This window comes from Salmo salar, chromosome 02, assembly GCF_965601325.2.
Source record: "Salmo salar chromosome 02, fSalSal1, whole genome shotgun sequence".
NCBI lineage: Eukaryota > Metazoa > Chordata > Actinopteri > Salmoniformes > Salmonidae > Salmo > Salmo salar.
The window spans coordinates 35573253-35593188 of record NC_138292.1 but is presented as its reverse complement, the minus strand read 5'-3'; the positions used below and the strand labels follow the sequence as shown (position 1 = coordinate 35593188).

The following is a 19936-nucleotide window of genomic DNA, read 5'->3' as shown; positions in this document are numbered from 1 at the left end:
GTGAGGTACCAGCACAGGGTTTCTAATCATATTAACCGTGTGCACCGCCTGGTATTATTATACTAAATGCACCATCGGTTAAACTAACAGTCTGAATTCCGGCATTATTCTCCAATATCAAAAGGGTAAGAAAGGGGGAAGGAGCGCAATGGCAAATTGTGGGCTATGTCTTGCTCCCTGGTGTCCACACTATTGTTCCATGAATCTTTCCCCAGTGTAATTATGCTATGCTAATACCCTCCCCTTGGTCCCCGGTTATACCTGCAGCAGGGTCGTTCAGCATTGCAGATTAGACTATGCTATGTCACGTTGTAGATGGAGTGAAACTAGAGCAACGATTAAAAAAAATAAAAATAATAATATTGTCCTCCAGTGCCTCCCCTGAAACATGAGCATATCCTGGACTGTTTCTCAGACACTCTCTGTGGCGGTGGGGGTTTGACGGGAAAATCATTGGCTGAGCTTGTTGCCCGGTTTCGGCGTCAGGGTCAGGTGTGGGTCAGACCACCTTGAACTCCTCCGCTGGATTGATTGTGTTGGCCTTGACAGGGTTAGACTGCTGCTCCTCCCCTTGACACGAGGACTTTGTTAAAGCCTGACACAGGCAGCCCAGACAAACCCCCGTCATGGTCTGAGGAGAGCCGGGTGAGGTCAGGGGTCAGGAGTTAAGGTGGAGTTGTGGCTTGACCTGAATACTCTTTGTGGTTATCTGGGGAAGGGGGCCATGTTAGCAGGGAGGTCAAGTCATTTACCCTTATCCACTGTTAAGACGTAGAGAATGGGAATGTGGTGAAGGAATGGCGTGTGACGAGTAGTCACAACATGCCTCGCCCTTTTGCTGGACTGTGTGTGTGTGCTCCTTGTGATTTCACTCTCACTGACCCACAAATAGACAGCTGAGAGGAGGAAGGACAGTTACAGGGTACTCTGTGTGCCTGATGAACATGTTCTTTGTATTCCGTAGATATGCTCATTTCTGTGGTCAGTTTTTTTTAAACATTTTATGTAGAGCTGAAAAACTCCCTTGCTTGTCTTGCATTTTCTCCGAGTAAAGTTGTTTTGACAATGAGATGACATACACAAGAGAGCTCTTGGGTTTAACTTGAACTCAACTGATGATATTTTGATGATCTGTGAGTGGCTATATGTGGCTCACATATGGATGGTTATTCATGCATTTCTAGAGAAAGTGCTCAATTATGTGCACCAAGTTAGTCCCTTTCCAAAGTCTACAATTTAGATGTCTCTCCTCTTCTCAAGTAATCGGAAATATCATCAACATTGTCAAAATCGAAATTCTGGCATTCTCGCCTTAAGTAGTTTGAGGTAGTCCATGAGGTAGTTTGAACCGCAAACCGTTGCTAATATTGACTGTAACAGAAATTAAGGGAGCTTGAAACATACGCTTGAACAGTGACCATTTTGGAGCCCCTGTATTAAACCTTCAAGGGGGGTTGGACAATGGCACCACCCGCAGTGACATGGTGGTCCACAGCTGTAAATGATCCCAATATCTTAATGTTCGAGCCCTGGTCCTGATCCTGCACCCTGGTCCTGATCCGGGATAATGAGCAGCTAAGTCTTCCCGCTTTCGTCTCTGTGATTAATCAAACTGCTGCCAGGTCAGTGGAGGGGACAGGGTTTGGAAGAAATCTGTCCTCTCCAAACCTCTATCCCTTTCCTTCATCGCTTCCTCCGCTTGGCCAGATCTGTGGTTGTTGTCATTTGTGTTATTTTCCTGGTTAATGGAGGTTTTCTGGTTTCTTTGGAGATGTGGTATCTCCTCTTTCACTGTTGAAGATCCATATTCAGAATCAATGCGGAATTGCACATGCTCATGTCAACACGCGTTAACATGTAGGTGTGTGAGCTGCTTGTTTGTCCTTCCAACCATATATGGAAGCTTCTGAAAAGAGTAGAATAAAGTTGCAAATAAAACAAACATCCTGTAAAATGTTTCAGCGGCCAGAGTTGTACATGATTATGTACCAAGTTGTGATTACGAGCAGTGGATTTTGTAACGGTGTTTACATGTTATCTCAGAGTTGAGAGGAAGCCCAGGCTGGACAGTTTTGTTGCCTTCGCTCTGGTGGTGGACTCGTTCATCTCTACTGATGTTACCCAATAAGAAAATATTATGCTGGCATCGTTATCTAAAAGCCCCTTTTCCTTCCAATTTACATTTCCGTTTTTCCTTTTTTAGGTGTTTAGCTTATGCTGGCTTGCGTATCATACTTTTAGATTGAGGCAAGTTTGTTTTTATTTTTTTAAGGAAAATAAGATTGAGCTCCACATACGATATGGGAAGAGCCTTGAAAGTTTACTGAACCCGACAGATTCTTGCTTACTCCAGATTCCCTTACTCCTGGAAAATATATTTAGAAATTGCATTGACTAGTTGATCGCAGTGCACCAATCAGATAGTACGAGCAGGATCCTAACAGGTGGCTTATTGATCTGTGGTGTTGATTAAACTGTGCAACTTTCCCCTCTTTTCCAAAAGAAAATATAACACATAGCCCTACCCTCTAAAATAAATCTACTGGGCATTTGGGAGCAATTTGAAGTCTAGGACCTTTTAGTGCCTTGGAGTTAATCATGTTTTGCTGTTGAACTTGAAATGGAATTTGGTTTTCACTGCACACAAGCGTTGAATGTGTTATTATTTTGTTTTGTTCTTTCCCAGGCTGTGCTTTGAAATCTGAACGGATCCATTACAGCTCTTACAGATGGCAAGTACCAGCAATCATCGATCAACATTTTGCTACAGACCAAAAAAGAGCAAAACAATAGAATATTGGCCAGAAGCCCATGCATATCACGCAACCCACAAATAGGCTGTTATTGATACACTACAGTTTAGATTTTCTCTCTTGCTGCTCTTGGCCTTTTTCACTCATACTGGGGGCATAGATAAAATAGAACAAAGTACAAATAAACAGAGCTATTATAGAATTTGAGACAATAGCGGAACCAGCGTTAGCATGTGGCTGCCAGCTGGTCATTTTTTTTTTTTTTTTTTTTTTTTTTTTTTTGGTCCAGTGGCTTCTTTTTTTAACATGTCTTTACAGGTTGAACTACCTGCTGTATTTTTGGGGAACTAGGTCACTTACACGACCTTGACCATTTGTCTAGAATAGATAAGGTCCTAGTGTTGGATTTAATGGTCTGTAATCATGGCCCCAAAAATGTTCAATCGCAGATGATTTTGATCGACCAAGTTCAGTCTAACTATAAATAGCCACTGCAATGGGAGGGAAAATGCACTTTCTTGAGGCTCTGCTGAATCGACTGGCAGAAGGAATTTTCCAGAACAATGACCAGGTTAATGTATTTACAAAATGTTAATTGTGATTGATGGCCTTCATGTTAAGCAAGGCCTTGTCCTGATTTGGGATTTCTGTAGTGTACGTTTTTGTGGCCAAGGACTTGGATATCCCTCATAAAGTGCTATAATTCACAACATGAACCGTGTACTGCAAGAGCATGGACATGCTCTGGCATCATTTAAAAAATTTGACCTAAATCTAGGTGTCAGCCTATCCAGAGGAACAAAATCACTTACTAAACCAACAGGTTGTTATTTTTCATTGTTTGAAAGATCTCTTTGCCATATTGTCAGAGAGTGGAGAATTCAAAGAGAATTTCTAAGCTCTCTCAAATCGCTCTGTGCTGAAAGGGGAACTGGCCAAGTGAAGCCTAATTCTCTTTAAGCAGATTGCCAGAACAGATTGTGTTCTGAGTTGCCCTGTGATTTGGCCATCTCCAACTCTCTCTAGGATTTGTCAACAGATTTTATTCATAATCTGCCCATTATCAATGTAAACTAAGTGCAATTTTGTTAACTTCCCTTTCTCTGAATAGAGAAGAACCTGGAAAGAAACTTGTCCTCTTCTGCTTCGTTAGTCAATGGAATTTCTCTTCTGACATCTTAAGCACAGGACATTTTAAATGTCTCTTTTTTTTTTCGCTGCTTGGGTCTTTCCTTTACTTCAATAATCATTGTTTGCCTTCCACTATAAACCTGGCTATATTATTAAGAGGGGTATCGAACATACGAATCCTGCCCACGGGTGGTTTGTGTGTGTGTATGTATGTATGTGTGTGTGTGTGTGTGTATGTATATATATCTGTGTGTGTGTGTGTATGTATGTGTGTGTGTATATATGTATGTATATTTATTTATTTATTTATTTATTTATTTATTTATTTATTTATTTATTGCTAAAAAAAATAAAGAGAACACTTAAACAACACAGTGTAACTCCAAGTCAATCACACTTCTGTGAAATCAAACTGTCCACTTAGGAAGCAACACTGATTGACAATACATTTCACATGCTGTTGTGCAAATGGAATAGACAACAGGTGGAAATTATAGACAATAAGCAAGACACCCCCAATAAATTAGTGGTTCTGCAGGTGGAGACCACAGACCACTTCTCAGTTCCTATGCTTCCTGGCTGATGTTTTGGTCACTTTTGAATGCTGGCGGTGCTTTCACTCTAGTGGTAGCATGAGACGGAGTCTACAACCCACACAAGTGGCTCAGGTAGTGCAGCTCATCCAGGATGGCACATCAATCCGAGCTGTGGCAAGAAGGTTTGCTGTGTCTGTCAGCGTAGTGTCCAGAGCATGGAGGCGCTACCAGGAGACAGGCCAGTACATCAGGAGACGTGGAGGAGGCTGTAGGAGGGCAACAACCCAGCAGCAGGACCGCTACCTCCGCCTTTGTGCAAGGAGGAGCAGGAGGAGCACTGCCAGAGCCCTGCAAAATGACCTCCAGCAGGCCACAAATGTGCATGTGTTTGCTCAAACGGTCAGAAACAGACTCCATGAGGGTGGTATGAGGGCCCGACGTCCACAGGTGGGGGTTGTGCTTACAGCCCAACACCGTGCAGGACGTTTGGCATTTGCCAGAGAACACCAAGATTGGCAAATTCGCCACTGGCGTCCTGTGCTCTTCACAGATGAAAGCAGGTTCACACTGAGCACGTGACAGACGTGACAGAGTCTGGAGACGCCGTGGAGAACGTTCTGCTGCCTGCAACATCCTCCAGCATGACCAGTTTGGCGGTGGGTCAGTCATGGTGTGGGGTGGCATTTCTTTGGGGGGCCGCACAGCCCTCCATGTGCTCACCAGAGGTAGCCTGACTGCCATTAGGTACCGAGATGAGATCCTCAGACCCCCTGTGAGACCATATGCTGGTGCAGTTGGCCCTGGGTTCCTCCTAATGCAAGACAATGCTAGACCTCATGTGGCTGGAGTGTGTCAGCAGTTCCTGCAAGAGGAAGGCATTGATGCTATGGACTGGCCCGCCCGTTCCCCAGACCTGAATCCAATTGAGCACATCTGGGACATCATGTCTCGCTCCATCCACCAACGCCACGTTGCACCACAGACTGTCCAGGAGTTGGCGGATGCTTTAGTCCAGGTCTGGGAGGAGATCCCTCAGGAGACCATCCGCCACCTCATCAGGAGCATGCCCAGGCGTTGTAGGGAGGTCATACAGGCACGTGGAGGCCACACACACTACTGAGCCTCATTTTGACTTGTTTTAAGGACATTACATCAAAGTTGGATCAGCCTGTAGTGTGGTTTTCCACTTTAATTTTGAGTGTGACTCCAACTCCAGACCTCCATGGGTTGATAAATTGGATTTCCATTGATTTTATTTTTGTGTGATTTTGTTGTCAGCACATTCAACTATGTAAAGAAAAAAGTATTTAATAAGATTATTTCATTCATTCAGATCTAGGATGTGTTATTTTAGTGTTCCCTTAATTTTTTGAGAATATATATATATATATATATATATATATATATATATATATTAAATGACTTAAACCAACTGTGTAGAAATGATAATAGATCTTCATTCATAAAGTTTCTTGACTGTCCAGTTCTTATATTATTGACCTGCTGCATGTTGTTTTTAAGAAGTAGTCCACTTGTTAATATAATTGTCGGTGTTCTAAAGGAACTTTGGGAACCCTACTTCATAATATATTAATTGATGCATGACAGAGGGATTTGATTGATGTGACATGCAGGACCTCCGAGGTGTGAAGATCTTCATTTACACTAAAAGGCCGAATTTTAAATTTTTTATTTTTTTATTAAAATGACCAAATGGAGCAGATGGTCTAGCCAAGAAATAGATAATTACATATGGTGAATGTCTAACTGTAAGTCAATCTTGATTTTGCCCCTGTTTTTAAATAATTATTATTTTGGTTTTTGTTTAGATTGTGGATGTCTTCACTCGGGGTGGCGATCCTAACCAGCTAATGCCAATCATCTATCCGTGTCAGCTGGCTGAATCTTTGCAGTCATATTTGTCGAAAGTTTAAGGTAAGGCTGCCGTGAATTTTAATTACAATGGGATGAATGTTGATTGGGAGTTGTAGCTCTGGCTATGAACGTTCTTCTTACTGTTTGGTCTTTAATAATTCTGGATAAGAGTGGTTTGATAGGATGGGGGCAAGGTTTGCTGGCTGGAGGCACCCAGTGACAGATTGATAAATGGAAGCAGTGTGAAAGGATATTAAGCCACTTTTTTAATTCCTGTAATTACCTATATTATTCATTAGATTTTATAAAATATTTTAATCAATCTGCAGAGCTGAGTAATTTTCATGGGCAAATGTAGGGGGTAACTCCTCTTCATAACTTTGAAATGTCCTTGCTTTTTGTAGAAGTAGATTAGACATATATTATCATGTTATGTGTTTATTAGCATGACAATAGCAGATTGAGGAATAGGCCGTGATGGAAAGTGGCTTAAATTGCGTTATGGCCAACCCGCCAGTCATGCGGGTATTGAAAAAAACAACTGCATACATTCCCCTAGTGACTGTAGCCTAGATGAAGAGGCATCCTGTCTAGTCTGACAGTCCCTGGCGACCATGACCATGGACAGTAGAGGACAGGGCCAAGGTGTGCTGGTGACAGGCCATCTCACGGGATGGGTCTAAACAGATGGTTGGCCAGATGCAATCTAACTGTGACCTTGGACCAATCTGAGGGTAGAACCAGTGCAAATGTCTAAAAAAACATGTCCATAATATCAGTCTAAGTGTACTTTGTTATTGTTTGGTGTCTGTTAGTGAGTGATTTACATTTATTTTACATTTTGAGGACATACAGGTATAATTATAGCAATTTCTGCACATATGCAGTCTTTGGGGAGTGTGTCCTTCTATTGTTTAAACAGCAGCTTCTCTCTTCTCAATAATTCCCGTCTCACCTGCCACTTGACCATCCAGGGCTCTCAGAGGAGATGCCCAACCCTGGCCCAATTCAAACAGCCAGATCCAGAAACCGAGTGAGAGGAGCCTGGGGAATGACTGCCACATCAGCCCAACACTCGCCAGCCCTGTAGAGGGATTTAAGAGCAGTGAAGGGAGGGGCAGGACAAGAGCTGGATGTGGGATTGGGGACCGGGGGTGAGGTTAGAGGTGTCGGGCGTATAATTGGGGTGAGGAGATCTCGGGGTAGATAGAGAGAAGCTTTATTAAGTCAGTTGAACTCGGATGTGGCCCGTCCACCTTGCTTTCCCACACACCCACACATACAGGCCAATCTTCCATTTCCACAAGAGACTCTGTTCAACAAAGACATAGAGGGCAAACTCCTCAGGCTCCTTTCAATCAGAGAAAAGACAAAGACCTTATTAATCTACAAATGCTAGTGGGAAAGCTATCTATGGTCCTGTGTCCAAATGGTTGACACAGTTCCAGTTGAAAACATATGCTTCTGTCAGATAGTTATGTTTTAAGGACTGATTAGTTAATATGCAAGTGTGTTGAGTAGTTTCAGGGCTTTTGTATTTGTTTCAAAGCCAGTTTGACGCGACACTTTTTCAGTGATGTCGTCAGTTGGAGAAATGTGTTTTTATGTTCTTTAAACAGTAAATGCTAAATTGTTAATGCTTGGTCATTGAAGTCTCCCCTTCGCTCAGGCTCTTATTCTGCTATGCCCTGTAGAGGCTTGTTTTTCAAAGCCACTGTGAAGGAGAGGGACATTGACAGCCTGGACACAGCTCTCTTTTCCTGAGAAAATAGTTTTAGACTCTGAGCAGCAAAACAAGAGAAAGTTGATGCGGAGAGGTCACGGGCAGAATTAGCTGCCTCCCTCAGTTCCTCCCAATACAAATTGGTTTCCGAGGAACTCAAGAAAGAGGCTGGCTCCTTGTTCTCTGCTTCCTTAGTAGCTTGTTAATCCCCAGCTCTGTCCGGAGGGGAAATGCTTGCGCACACACTACCCCCCAAAAACGACCCCCTGTCCTCCTACCCAATCCTACAGGGACTTGCTAATCCTTTGCCTGGTCATGGTGTGGAGATTGCTGGCTTTTCAAAGCCCGTCTCTGGCCAGACTTCAAAGTCACAGCGATACAAGGCTTGAGAAAGTGGGCTTGGTGAATGAGGTCCGCTGCGAGCAAACCTGCTCTGAGGGTCACCTCAAACGTTACCTATGCACTTTCCCCAAGGAAACACTGAGAAGTTCAGTCTCGAGGGGATGGCTTTCTTGATTGGGGTACTGGGTGGGGGATAGCTGGTTTGTCAGAAGTGTGTGGAGGCCCTCTCTGGCCATAATTTGTGAAACCTGACAGAAGGATTGCAGGGCTGTGAAGCTATTTTTCCCAATTTGAAGAGCTGCTGCCAAATTGAAAGGTACCATTTCAAGTGAAATATAGGGAAAAAAAGAAATACATGGAAAACCCTTCTCTCCCTTCCGTTTAAGTCTTTTTAATTCTTGAACTGACAAACTCCTAATTCTGAATATGGGCATTTTGATTGATCCTCATCATTTATAGTGATGATGATGATAACTTGTGCCAATCTTGCCAGATTATGTTCATTGAGCTGTCATAACAAGTCTATGTATGTATAGGATGCATCGTGAGTCAGGATTTTGGCTCTGGATGTATTCATTGTGAGACATCTCACTGTTTATAATTTTACAGCTCCTTTGCCAAGATTCACTCCAATTACTACCATGTACATTCATTTTGGGTCCTCATACCCAGTTAGATTCTCGGATAACAATTTTCTTGATTGGAGCAGCAAGGATTCATGCCAGCTTAGTAAGATTTTCAGGGTCATTGCACTTACTATTTTTTTGTGATAAACAATAGTTTACTGTCTTAACAAGCCTGTGATAATAATTTTGTTAGTATGCATTTTCTCCGAGTTTTCTGTTCAGCATCTGTCGCCCTTTCTTAGAAATGATTTAACACAATACCATACTTGTTATTTCAATTGTAACGACTAATCTTGTGGGCTTCAAATTCAAAGCATTTAAGTACAAATGTTTGTACCCATGTGCTTGTTAGTCCGACCAAGTGGAAATCCAGTTTTCAAAAATATTTGCCCTCGTTTTGTCATCCTCTTGAGTTATTTGTCTCGTTACCTAAATGTAATCAGAAGTCTTTGGTTCTTGGACGGTTTGCTCTGCCGGGGCGGCAGGGTAGCCTAGTGGTTAGAGCATTGGGCTAGTAACCGAAATGTTGCAAGTTCAAATCCCCAAGCTGACAAGGTACAATTCTGTCATTCTGCTTTGAACAAGGCAGTTAACCCCCTAAATAAAGGTAAAATAAAATGTAGACCCTTGATTAGAATAAAGGAATGATTACAGTGAAGGACTCCTTACTCCTGATAACTTGCCTGCTCGCTTGTTTAACGAATGCAGTGTGCCCGTGCAACCTGGCAATTAGCTTCAGTGAACTCCCCCAGCTCCAGATGATGCTTTTTGCCTTCCCGACCAGGAAAGTGCCTTCCCGACCAGGAAAGTGCTGTGATGTGTGGCAAGTGGGATTCAGCCCTAAAGCTCTGAGACAGCTTTGCCCACGGCTAACCGAGTGTAAGAGGTCAGCAAGGTTTAGTAGAATAATGAGGAGGTTCTGTTAACTACGGATACATTAGTAGATGTGATTTTTGCAATTCATTGCGCTTATTCAATTAGCAAACCCTAGCCTATTATTTAGTGCAGATCTTTCTCTACAGATTGATTTACATACCTTTTCCCTCCTTTGTTATGTGATAAAAATACTTGATTTCTACAGTGGTTCGTCCTTTAAAAGTTTCAGTGTACTGCAGCACAGCTTGCATGGTGCCGCAGAATTCTATGGCACGTTATTTAAGTATCAGCCATTGTAAACATTAATGCTAGTTAGTGCTAGTTTGACCACCAGAGGGCATCTTTGAGAATAATTTGATAGCCTTCAGTAGTGGCTGTACTAGATAATTTAAAACCTTTTTTTGTAAGAACATAGTATATGGGACTGATTTTAAGAAATGTTGCTTAATTCATTTGATTAATATTATGGTGTTTCTATTCCAAGAAAAACCCTCTGGGTTTCTGTTAGGATGGAACGGAAAATATGGCGCTGTACAATGTGACGGTCGGGAGTAGGCTACAGTATTGGGCTATTTAGCTAAAGAATCTCTGTGTCGTGCGGGCACGCGGGAGACCGGGGTTCACTTCCCTGATGGGGAGGAAGGAGTTGGCTGTCCTTGTAAATAATAATTTGTTCTTAACTGACTTGCCTAGTTAAATAAAGGTTACACTAAGGGTGTAGAAATATTATGCTCTAATTGTAGTCTAAACAATACCCAAATGGAGATTCAGTGAAAATAATCTCATTCATTTATCAAGACCAGTTCGATTTTATTACACAGTATGCCTACACATTGATAGGCTATATACATTTTGTTTTTAAGAAAATGCACTGAAACCAAAATACCTTTTTTAAGTTTTGGTGATCCTCTCAGCTCCGGCTCATTTTCAAGTTGTGGTTGCGGTCCTAACCCTGGACCGGGTAGCACCATAGAAAGAAGCTGGCTTGATGAAAACAAAGTCCATTTCGTCTGTTCTTTTTGGTCGCAATGTCATTTTTTTGTTTTTGAATGGTAACTGTGTTAAGGAGGGAGTTTGGTGCGGTGTGAGGTGTACTTGAAACGTGTGACTTTCACACCTACAGTAGCCGGGCTATAAAGTGTCTTTTGTCCTGCTAATCGGGCTACAAGTGTTTGAAAACCTGTTTTCAAAATGCCACCAGCTGTCCATCACTACTGTAAATAAAAACACAGCATCTTGTTTACATTCTTTATTGTAACCACAATGTTACAAATGATTTGTAACTACCTTTCCAATTAATTTTAGAGTTTGGGATTTACAAATGTGTGCTTCTCACGACATTTTTCGTTAAATCCAGTTTAGATTTAATTAGAACTTTTGAGTGACGCCTTTAGTGAGCGGTCTAATGCTTTAATATTTAATAATATCTGCCCTCCCAATTCATATCTAAGAGGCATTTTTCACGCGTGCACTGGCACTAAGAACAGCGGGAACGTTTCCCTAGTCAGCGCCATTATTAGTGCAATGCCCCTTAAAGTGTTGCTCTTTGCTACCCTGTGCTACCTCCTCCCTTCCCCATGGGCTAGGTCCGTCTTCTGTGCGCGGCTCTGGGGCCCATCCCGTGCCCCCTGCCCTCGTGCCTTGAACCTCACTTGCACACCGCTATTTCAGTAGATACAGCTGGAGATCTGTAAGCCAATCGCATTGTGCGCCACTCGGGAGCCATGACCAATATATATTGTCCTGTTAATAATATATCTGTGAGAATATCCAAGGGGCTTTTATATAATTTGTAATAATAATCTCTCTGTTTTGATTATTTTGTTTTCAAATAACGTAAAATGAGCGAGGACAAAGGCCATTCTTGAACATGGGGTGAGACATTGTTACTAATTTGTAAATAAAGCCAGTTTGTTATTTAGAATTATTTATTTCTGTTTTGAGAGGGAGAGAAACCAAAAACCTGCTGTCAACTCATGGGTCTCCCAGTCGAGGTCGGCACGTGTATTGAACCAGCATCTTTAGCAACACAGCTTGCACTGCGATTCAGTGTCTTAGACCACTGCGCCATTCAAGTGCTGTACAATGAGACCAGTCAGGAGTAGGCTACAGTAATAGAGACATAGGATCGCCTTGGGACCCAAAAGCATAATCCCTGATCTAACTCCCCCTTGCGCTGGTCTGGAGCAATGAAGGAGTGACGCAGGGTACCGTACTAAACCACAAATTACCTCTAAAGTCCCGCAGCATAATCTCAAAACTTTTAATGGAGCAACCACTGTAGGTCAGCTTTGAAATTTCAGAAATATGACTTGAAACTTCTCAATCAAATCAAAATGTATTTGTCACATGCGCTGAATACTGAACAGGTTACCGTGGTCACCTTACCGTGACATGCTTACTTACGAGCCATTAACTAAGAAAATATTTGCTAAAAAATAATCAAACTAAAGTTAAAAAAAAGTTACAGGGTACCGAGTCAAAGTGCGGGGGTACAGGTTAGTCGATTTAATTGAGTTAATATGTAGGTAGGGGTAAAGTGACTATGCATTGATAATATACAGCGACTAGAGTTACTGTGTTGTGTATCAGGGCTCTACTCTTACCTTTTTAATGGAGCACGTGTGCACCTAAGTTGAAAAATGTAGGAGCACATACATTTTAGGAGAACAATGTAAGACGTTCATGAATCTGCACTCTGTGTTTTCTCAGTGGCCCTCAAGGGCTGCGCTATAGTGAAGTGCAATAATTTTCATCTGGGTCATTTTTTCTTCTTCTAGGCGCACTGGCGCTCCTAAATAGAAATTCCAGGTCGCACACAAATATTTAGGCACATATGCGTGTAAAATGGTCGCACTGTAGAGCCCTGTGTTTTGGAGCATATTCTGTCCAGCGTCCACAAAAACAGTGCCTACCCTTTGCAGGGAGCTGGAGAGACGGCGTGTATTGATCTGGCCATGAGACGGATGGTTTATGTGAAAGATTGATACTGTAAGCAGCAATGGACTTGGAGCTGTCTCCATAATGTGGAAGAACCAGTCTGATCAGTGAAATTGACAGTGGAGCAGGGCTTGGAGATTTACAGTGGCAGGTTGTTTTCCACTGAGCTGGTTTGTTTTTCCTCCTCCTTTATTCCTTCTTTATCTGTCAAGGGACTTCTGGGTTATTACAATGTGAAGACTGTTGGTATTTTCAGTAGATCACAAAACCCCCAATCAGAATTTCTCTTGGAAATTACATGGTGGAGTTGGATGGTTTTGTCCAGTGAAGCATTTGTTAGCGTTGAGGGGGATGTTTACTGGTAGTGGTATCATGCTGTGACTGCTGCAGCAGTCTACAAGTTCTATCTCATTGACTCTCCAATTTAATATAATTGATGTTTATAAATTCCCTAGGTACAGCATTACAGGGATTGCTGTATTAATTGCCAACGTATGTCTTCTAAATAGGTAATTGCAAGCCGTTTGCTGGAATATAAATGCACTCTGCTTGTGTTTTATGGAGTTTATTTATATGGAAGTACTACAGGCCCATTTCATTAATAAATACAGGCAATAAAATAGTTGCTTTCCCTTACTTGACCTCTCGCCATATTTGTTCGACTCCTCCCGTTCAGTTCCATTAGTACGTGGCTGTGCATTTCAAGGACATTTCCTATTTCCGTGTTTATAATGCATGTCGTTATCTTAACTTTTCTACCGAACCACAACCTTGCATTTTTGCAGCCAATTGAGTTTGTAGTGCAATCTGGAGCTTCCCGTTCTTATCGCAAGCCTTCCCTCCCCCACTGCCATTTGTCTGTCCCATGATGAATGACCTCTCTATGGATGGCGACACCGGTGGATTGGACATGGTCACTAAACCTCTTGATCCGGAGTCCCCTCCCCATACTCAATATTATCGACTTGCTCATAGCCCTAGCTCCCTATGTGGGTGGGCGACATTATCTTCCACCAGGGCCCTCGTCTCTTCCTGCATTCAATATCCAATTTCTTCCAGATCATGTACAGTGCCTATAGAGGTCTACACCCCCTTGAAGATTTTTCACCTTTTGTTCCATTACAAAGTGGGATTGAAATAGATTGAACTGTTCTTTTTTTGTCAATGATCTACACAATACTCCATAATGTCTAATTAATAAAAATTCTATCACAAAAAAATTGTCGTTGCATAAGTATTCACCCCCTTTGTTTAGGTAAGCCTAAAATGAGTTGAGAAGTAAAATTTGTCTTAACAAATCACATAAGTTAGATGTTGTATGTATGGTGGACAGATCATATAAGGTCCCACAGTCAGGTATTGAGTTTCAAGCACAGATTCAAGTACAAAGACCACAGAGCTTTCCGAAATCCTCTTAGAGAAGGGCAGTGATTGTTACATGGGTAACTATAACAAATCAGACAGTGAATATATATTTAAGCATGGTGAAGTTAATAATTATGCTGTGGGTGATGTATTAAACCACCCAGACATGTCAAAAATCAAATCAAATCAAATGTATTTATAAAGCCCTTCTTACATCAGCTGATATCTCAGTGCTGTACAGAAACCCAGCCTAAAACCCCAAACAGCAAGTAATGCAGGTGTAGAAGCACGGTGGCTAGGAAAAACTCCCTAGAAAGGCCAGAACCTAGGAAGAAACCTAGAGAGGAACCAGCATATGAGGGGTGGCCAGTCCTCTTCTGGCTGTGCCGGGTGGAGATTATAACAGAACATGGCAAAGATGTTCATAGATGACCAGCAGGGTCAAATAATAATAATCACAGTGGTTGTTGAGGGTGCAACAGGTCAGCACCTCAGGAGTAAATGTCAGTTGACTTTTCATAGCTGATCATTCAGAGTATCTCTACCGCTCCTGCTGTCTCTAGAGAGTTGAAAACAGCAGGTCTGGGACAGGTAGCACGTCTGGTGAACAGGTCAGGGTTCCATAGCCGCAGGCAGAACAGTTGAAACTGGAGCAGCAGCATGGCCAGGTGGACTGGGGACAGCAAGGAGTCATCAGGCCAGGTAGTCCTGAGGCATGGTCCTAATGCAGTTGTCCTTCTGAACTGAGCTGCATGACAAGAACAAAACTGCTTGGGGATGTCACCATGAAGCCATTGGTGATTTTAATGGCTGTGATTGGAGAACTGAGGATGGATCAACAACATTGTAGTGACTCCACATAACCTAAATGACAGAGTGAAAAGAAGAATACAAATATACAGAATGCAAAGGAATGTACTTTTTGGCCTAAATGCAAAGCCTTATGTTTAGGACAAATCCAACACATCACTGAGTAACTGCCTCCTTTTTTTCAAGCATGGTGGTGGCTGCATCATGGTCTGGGTATGCATGACATCGGCAAAGACTGGGGAGTTTTTCAGGATGAAAAACAGGATGGAGCTAAGCACAGGCAAAATCCTAGAGTTAAACCTGCACCAGACACTGGGAGAGGAATTCACCTTTCAGCAGGACAATAACCTAAAACACAAATCCAAATCTACCCTGGAGTTGCTTACCAAGAAGACAGTGAATGTTCCTGAGCTGCCAAGTTACAGTTTTGACTTAAATCTGCTTGAAAATCTGACAAGACTTGAAAATTGCTGTCTAGCCATGATCCTCAACACCTTGACAGAGCTTGAAGACTTTTGAAAATAATAATGGGCAAATATTGCACAATACAGATGTGCAAAGCTGTTATGATACTTACCCAAGAAGACTCACAGCTGTAATCGCTGCAAAAGGTGTTTCTAACATGTATTGACTTGGGGGTGGATACTTATTTTATCAAAATATATTCGTGTTTTCTTTTTCATTAATCTTTAAAAAAAAAATTATAAAAAAAAATTATCCACTTTGACATTAGAGTATTTTGTGTAGATCGTTGACAATTACATCAATGTTAATCCCACTTTGTAACACAAAACGTTAAGAAATTCAAGGAGGGTGTAGACTTTCTACAGGCACTGTACACTGTGTACCTACCGCTGCCACCATGCTCCACCGGCACCCTCCTTCCATATCTGCCAGGTCAAGCCTGAGAGATGGGTTAAGCTCCTTCCTTTCAAGCACCTGTGTGACACAGGGGGAGAGATGGGATGAGGGCAGACTGATGAGACAAGGACAAGGAGGGCAGATGAAGAGGTGGAGGGAAAAGGAGATTACTTAGGGCAGACCAGGGGGGCGAGGGAGGTGGTAGATTCCATGTACTTTGTGATGGGTATTAGGATGGAGCAACCTGCAACCCCCTCCACACACACACACACACACACACACACACACACACACACACACAGCCTTGCTCTCTGTCAGCCTATCTCTATCAATCTGTTCATCCTGTTGGTGGTTATTTTCAATCACCTGCTCCCGTGGCTATGCTAGCCCTTTCTTCCACTCCATTATTTATTCCCATCTTCTCTTCCTTTCTTTTCTCCTTCCTTATCTCCACTCTCTCCAGATTTTTCAATATGCCTGTGATTGGAGAGCACACCGCATCAGTGAACCAATCTCATCCCTATTCATAGTCTTCTGAACACATCTCTTTCCCCTGCCCCCTTCCCTCTGCATCCCTCCAACAGTCTCTCCACTTTCCACTTCTTATGTCTTTGTTTAAGACATTTTGTTTGGCTTTATAGTCACTTTTACTTATTCGATTGACTTCCCTCCAGTAGCTCGTTGACATTGCATCACCAGCAAAAGGCTTTGTAAGCTATTTAGCACCAGCCACAGTGTACCGTTCACTCTCCATAATTACTGCTGAAACAAGCAGCTCGGAAGTTATGCTGCCTTCTGACAATCTCCCAGCCTTTATCACCCACCGCTAAGGCTTTCTCTCACCGAGTGGCTGCCATGATTACCTTGCAGATCAGAGTATGTAAGTGAGGTACAGTATGTAAGCAGGGTTTTTCACACTTCTGAAGGAAATCACTTCCAAAATGGCACCATACCTAAGGTCCTCCAAATAAAAGGGTTTCAATTGCAGAAAGCTCAAAACTACCAAACCACGATCTGGGTTTCCATGGAGATTCTCCACTCTCTGTGCTCTAAGTAGAGAACTTCAATTCCATTACTCTCAGATTGCCCTGTCAAGCACACTTTTGCAGAGGTTTTGTTCGGTCTTTCACTCCTGGCCTCCTACAGCGCATGGGGCTATATAACATGGGATCAAGCTGTCAAGAATTGACCATTGGGCAGAGCAGGTAGATGGGGGACACTTTCCCCAAGGTTAGGTGATTCCCTGTAATGATCGCCTGCCTTTTTGTCTGAGAAATGTCTCTTGTGCTTATTCCATAGAATGGGTATTGGCATTTATTTACTGTATGTGAGAAACGTCACATTCTTTCGTTGCAGCCCTACCCAGAACTGCATCCCAAGGGATTAAGGGAAAAAACATACAAAGCTGTTTAGCTTAGACCAGCGAAACAATTAGCCACAGCCATTCTTCAGTCTATATGGCTTTGTGGCCACTGTCTGTGCTTCAGTGTGCCGTGAAATAGCTGTTCTAGATCGGTCGGTGCATGTGTGGGTGCCTGCATCCAGCTGTTGAATGGGTGGAACTCATTGAACAACTAAAAAGAAAAGAGGATGGAACTGCTGGTGGAGAACGCCCAACAACAGCATGTGGGAACAGGTGTCACTACCTGCTTGCAGGCACCTGCCCTGGGGTGGAGGAGACCAACCAGTTCTCAGAAAAACTAGCTAAATGATGACACCAACACAACGATGTGTGTGAGACTGAGTTCCCTCCTCTCAATGTTTTGCCCTTCCCAGTGTGTCTTAGAGAGGTTGAAGAGGTTGAGAAATCGATAACACTTGTCTACTGCGGATGCAGGACTCTTCACACCTCCATCTCAAAACATTGCCACCAACCCTGGCAACAATGCAGTGGTGAACGGTGTAGAGATTGGATCGGGAGAACAGAGCTCAGCTAACAGTGGCATTTCAACCAGGTAATGAATGTTTAAGTGGTTCTGCTACAGATCTCCTGAATTTTTCCTCAATTTCCAGTCGAATGTTTGAATGCACCTTTCACGTGTGAGTTCCAAATATCTCTAACGGTTGCCCCAGCGTGAGTTAAAAAAAATATATAATAATTATGCGCGTGATGTGCACTCAGAATGCAGGTAGTGACACACTGTTCCAAAATGTGATTGTTATGCAACAGGGCAGTTAACCCGCGCTGCCCTCAAACCAAGGTACACTGCCTGCTAATTATCTATGGGCTATGTTTCAATTTCTAATTATTTTCTAAAAGTGTTTATTTTCTAACAACAGTTTGAATTCAGGTGTGTTTCACCCCATTATACAACGGGTGGGTTTAATGCTGATTGGTTAAAAGCGTATTCCAGCCGGTGTCTATTCCACAAGTTACCACCGGTTAAATCTATGATGTTTAAATGGCTATTTACTCTGTTCCATCTGACTGCGCTATCCATTGTCTCATCAGCCCAGGTAGGGAAGTTATAAACTGGATCTTCACTATCAAAAGCATCTAGACATTATCTCACATTTTATTTTAGACTAACATTTAGTTTTCAATATTGGAGATTTGTATAAACCTTTCTGTGCCCCTGAGATTTGCAACATTGTTACAATATTCAAATTCGGTCTCCAACTGTCCCATAGTAATGAACGTGTAGGGGTCGGGAGTCAGGACGAGAGAGAGAGGCAGGCAGTGTTTCTCAGCCAGTCGAAATCATGAATCAGCTGGCATCATTTTTATGGATATATACAAAGAAATGTCAATTGAAAAAAGGTAAGCCAAACGAAGTGCAGCTAGTTTGCAGTCTTTCCAGCTTCAGTTTGAAGTTATTGTGTTAGCTGTATTGTTGGCTAGCTCCTCCGAACAACAGTGTCCTAATGAGTAAGCACATTTTCTATGCTAGGCGAAATCGTGTCTCATTAGCTCATTTGTTATGGATGTATCCAAATAAATGTCACTAGAAAACATAAGAACGTTGCCAGCCAGTACGGCAATGGAACATTTAGAACGAACAACTGGGTCATGTCCATAGATACAGAACAAAAAGACTGAACGACTGGGTCGCATCTCTGGCAACCGAACCAATGAACGAACGAACGACCAGCCAGCTTGGGTAGCAACCCTAGATTTGTTTCGGGACTATATGTTGTGGAAGGATAGTTTCAGTATATCATGTTGTCGTTTCTGCTTGATAGAGGTCATGAGCAGATGAGCTCCCACATTTTTCAGCATGTTTTTAAAAATAGATAGATTTAGAGTTAGACAAACTTAGATTTTTTGGGGATGGACATGTACAGGATGCTACCCTAAACGACATAACCTTCACTCCAAATTGAAACTCCAAACCTACAACCTGATTTTGGATGGAATTACTTGGAATGCTTCCTACACTCAAGGATTATTATTCCCAAACTATTCATCAAATGCTCTGGCAAACAAGCAGAGACCTGAAAAACCCATTCAACCTGGAGCTGAGTGAGTAATGCTTAGTCTGAAGCAATTTTTGTACTTTCAAAAGCCAAGAAGAAAAATACATTACAATTATATATATTACTTAATAAGGACTGAATGCTCAGGCTACCAAGCTTTGCTAGGATAAAGAGATACAACTTCAATTAGCACTGACGTGTGAAGCGAGAGGTGTCAAAGTCTTTGAGCCCAACAAATGGCAGGCTACCCCACCCAGATCCAGAGGCCTTGAAACCCCTTCCTACTGTTCAAAGACCATTCACTGGCATTTTCTACAAGAAATCTGCCTCCAGAAATAAAATCTTCTCCCAAGTGGGTGACACCAACTCCCATTGCCTGCTGCACTGCTGCTTGGATTCCACCTGGCGATCTGTTCACCGTCTGCCCTGGCCTGTCTCTCTCCCGGGCTTTCGCTCGCCTCCAGCACACGTGCACTGTTGGGGCGAGTGACTCTGAACTTACAGAGGCTAGCCCCAAGTTGTTAAATATATATATTTTTTTTTATTGTGTATATTGATATTTGCCTTATGACTCCTTCATGCTTTGTTGACTACGAACTTTCTTTACCCAACTGTGGAACAGACTATGTTTGTTCCCACACTCAGCACTCTGATTCTCTATTGGTTACACAGATTATCAGA

At 42.5% G+C, this 19936-nt stretch overlaps 1 protein-coding gene across 5 annotated transcripts in view; it reads left to right on the top strand.

Moving 5' to 3' along the window:
• LOC106580978 (semaphorin-6D) overlaps positions 1–19936 on the top strand; it is a 156117-nt gene that overhangs the window by 18281 nt on the left and 117900 nt on the right. For all 5 annotated transcript variants that reach the window (XM_014162634.3, XM_014162652.3, XM_014162643.3 and 2 more), the window contains one exon: positions 6250–6355. The gene's annotated coding sequence lies outside the window, so the exon portion shown is untranslated. The remainder of the gene's footprint in view (positions 1–6249; positions 6356–19936) is intronic.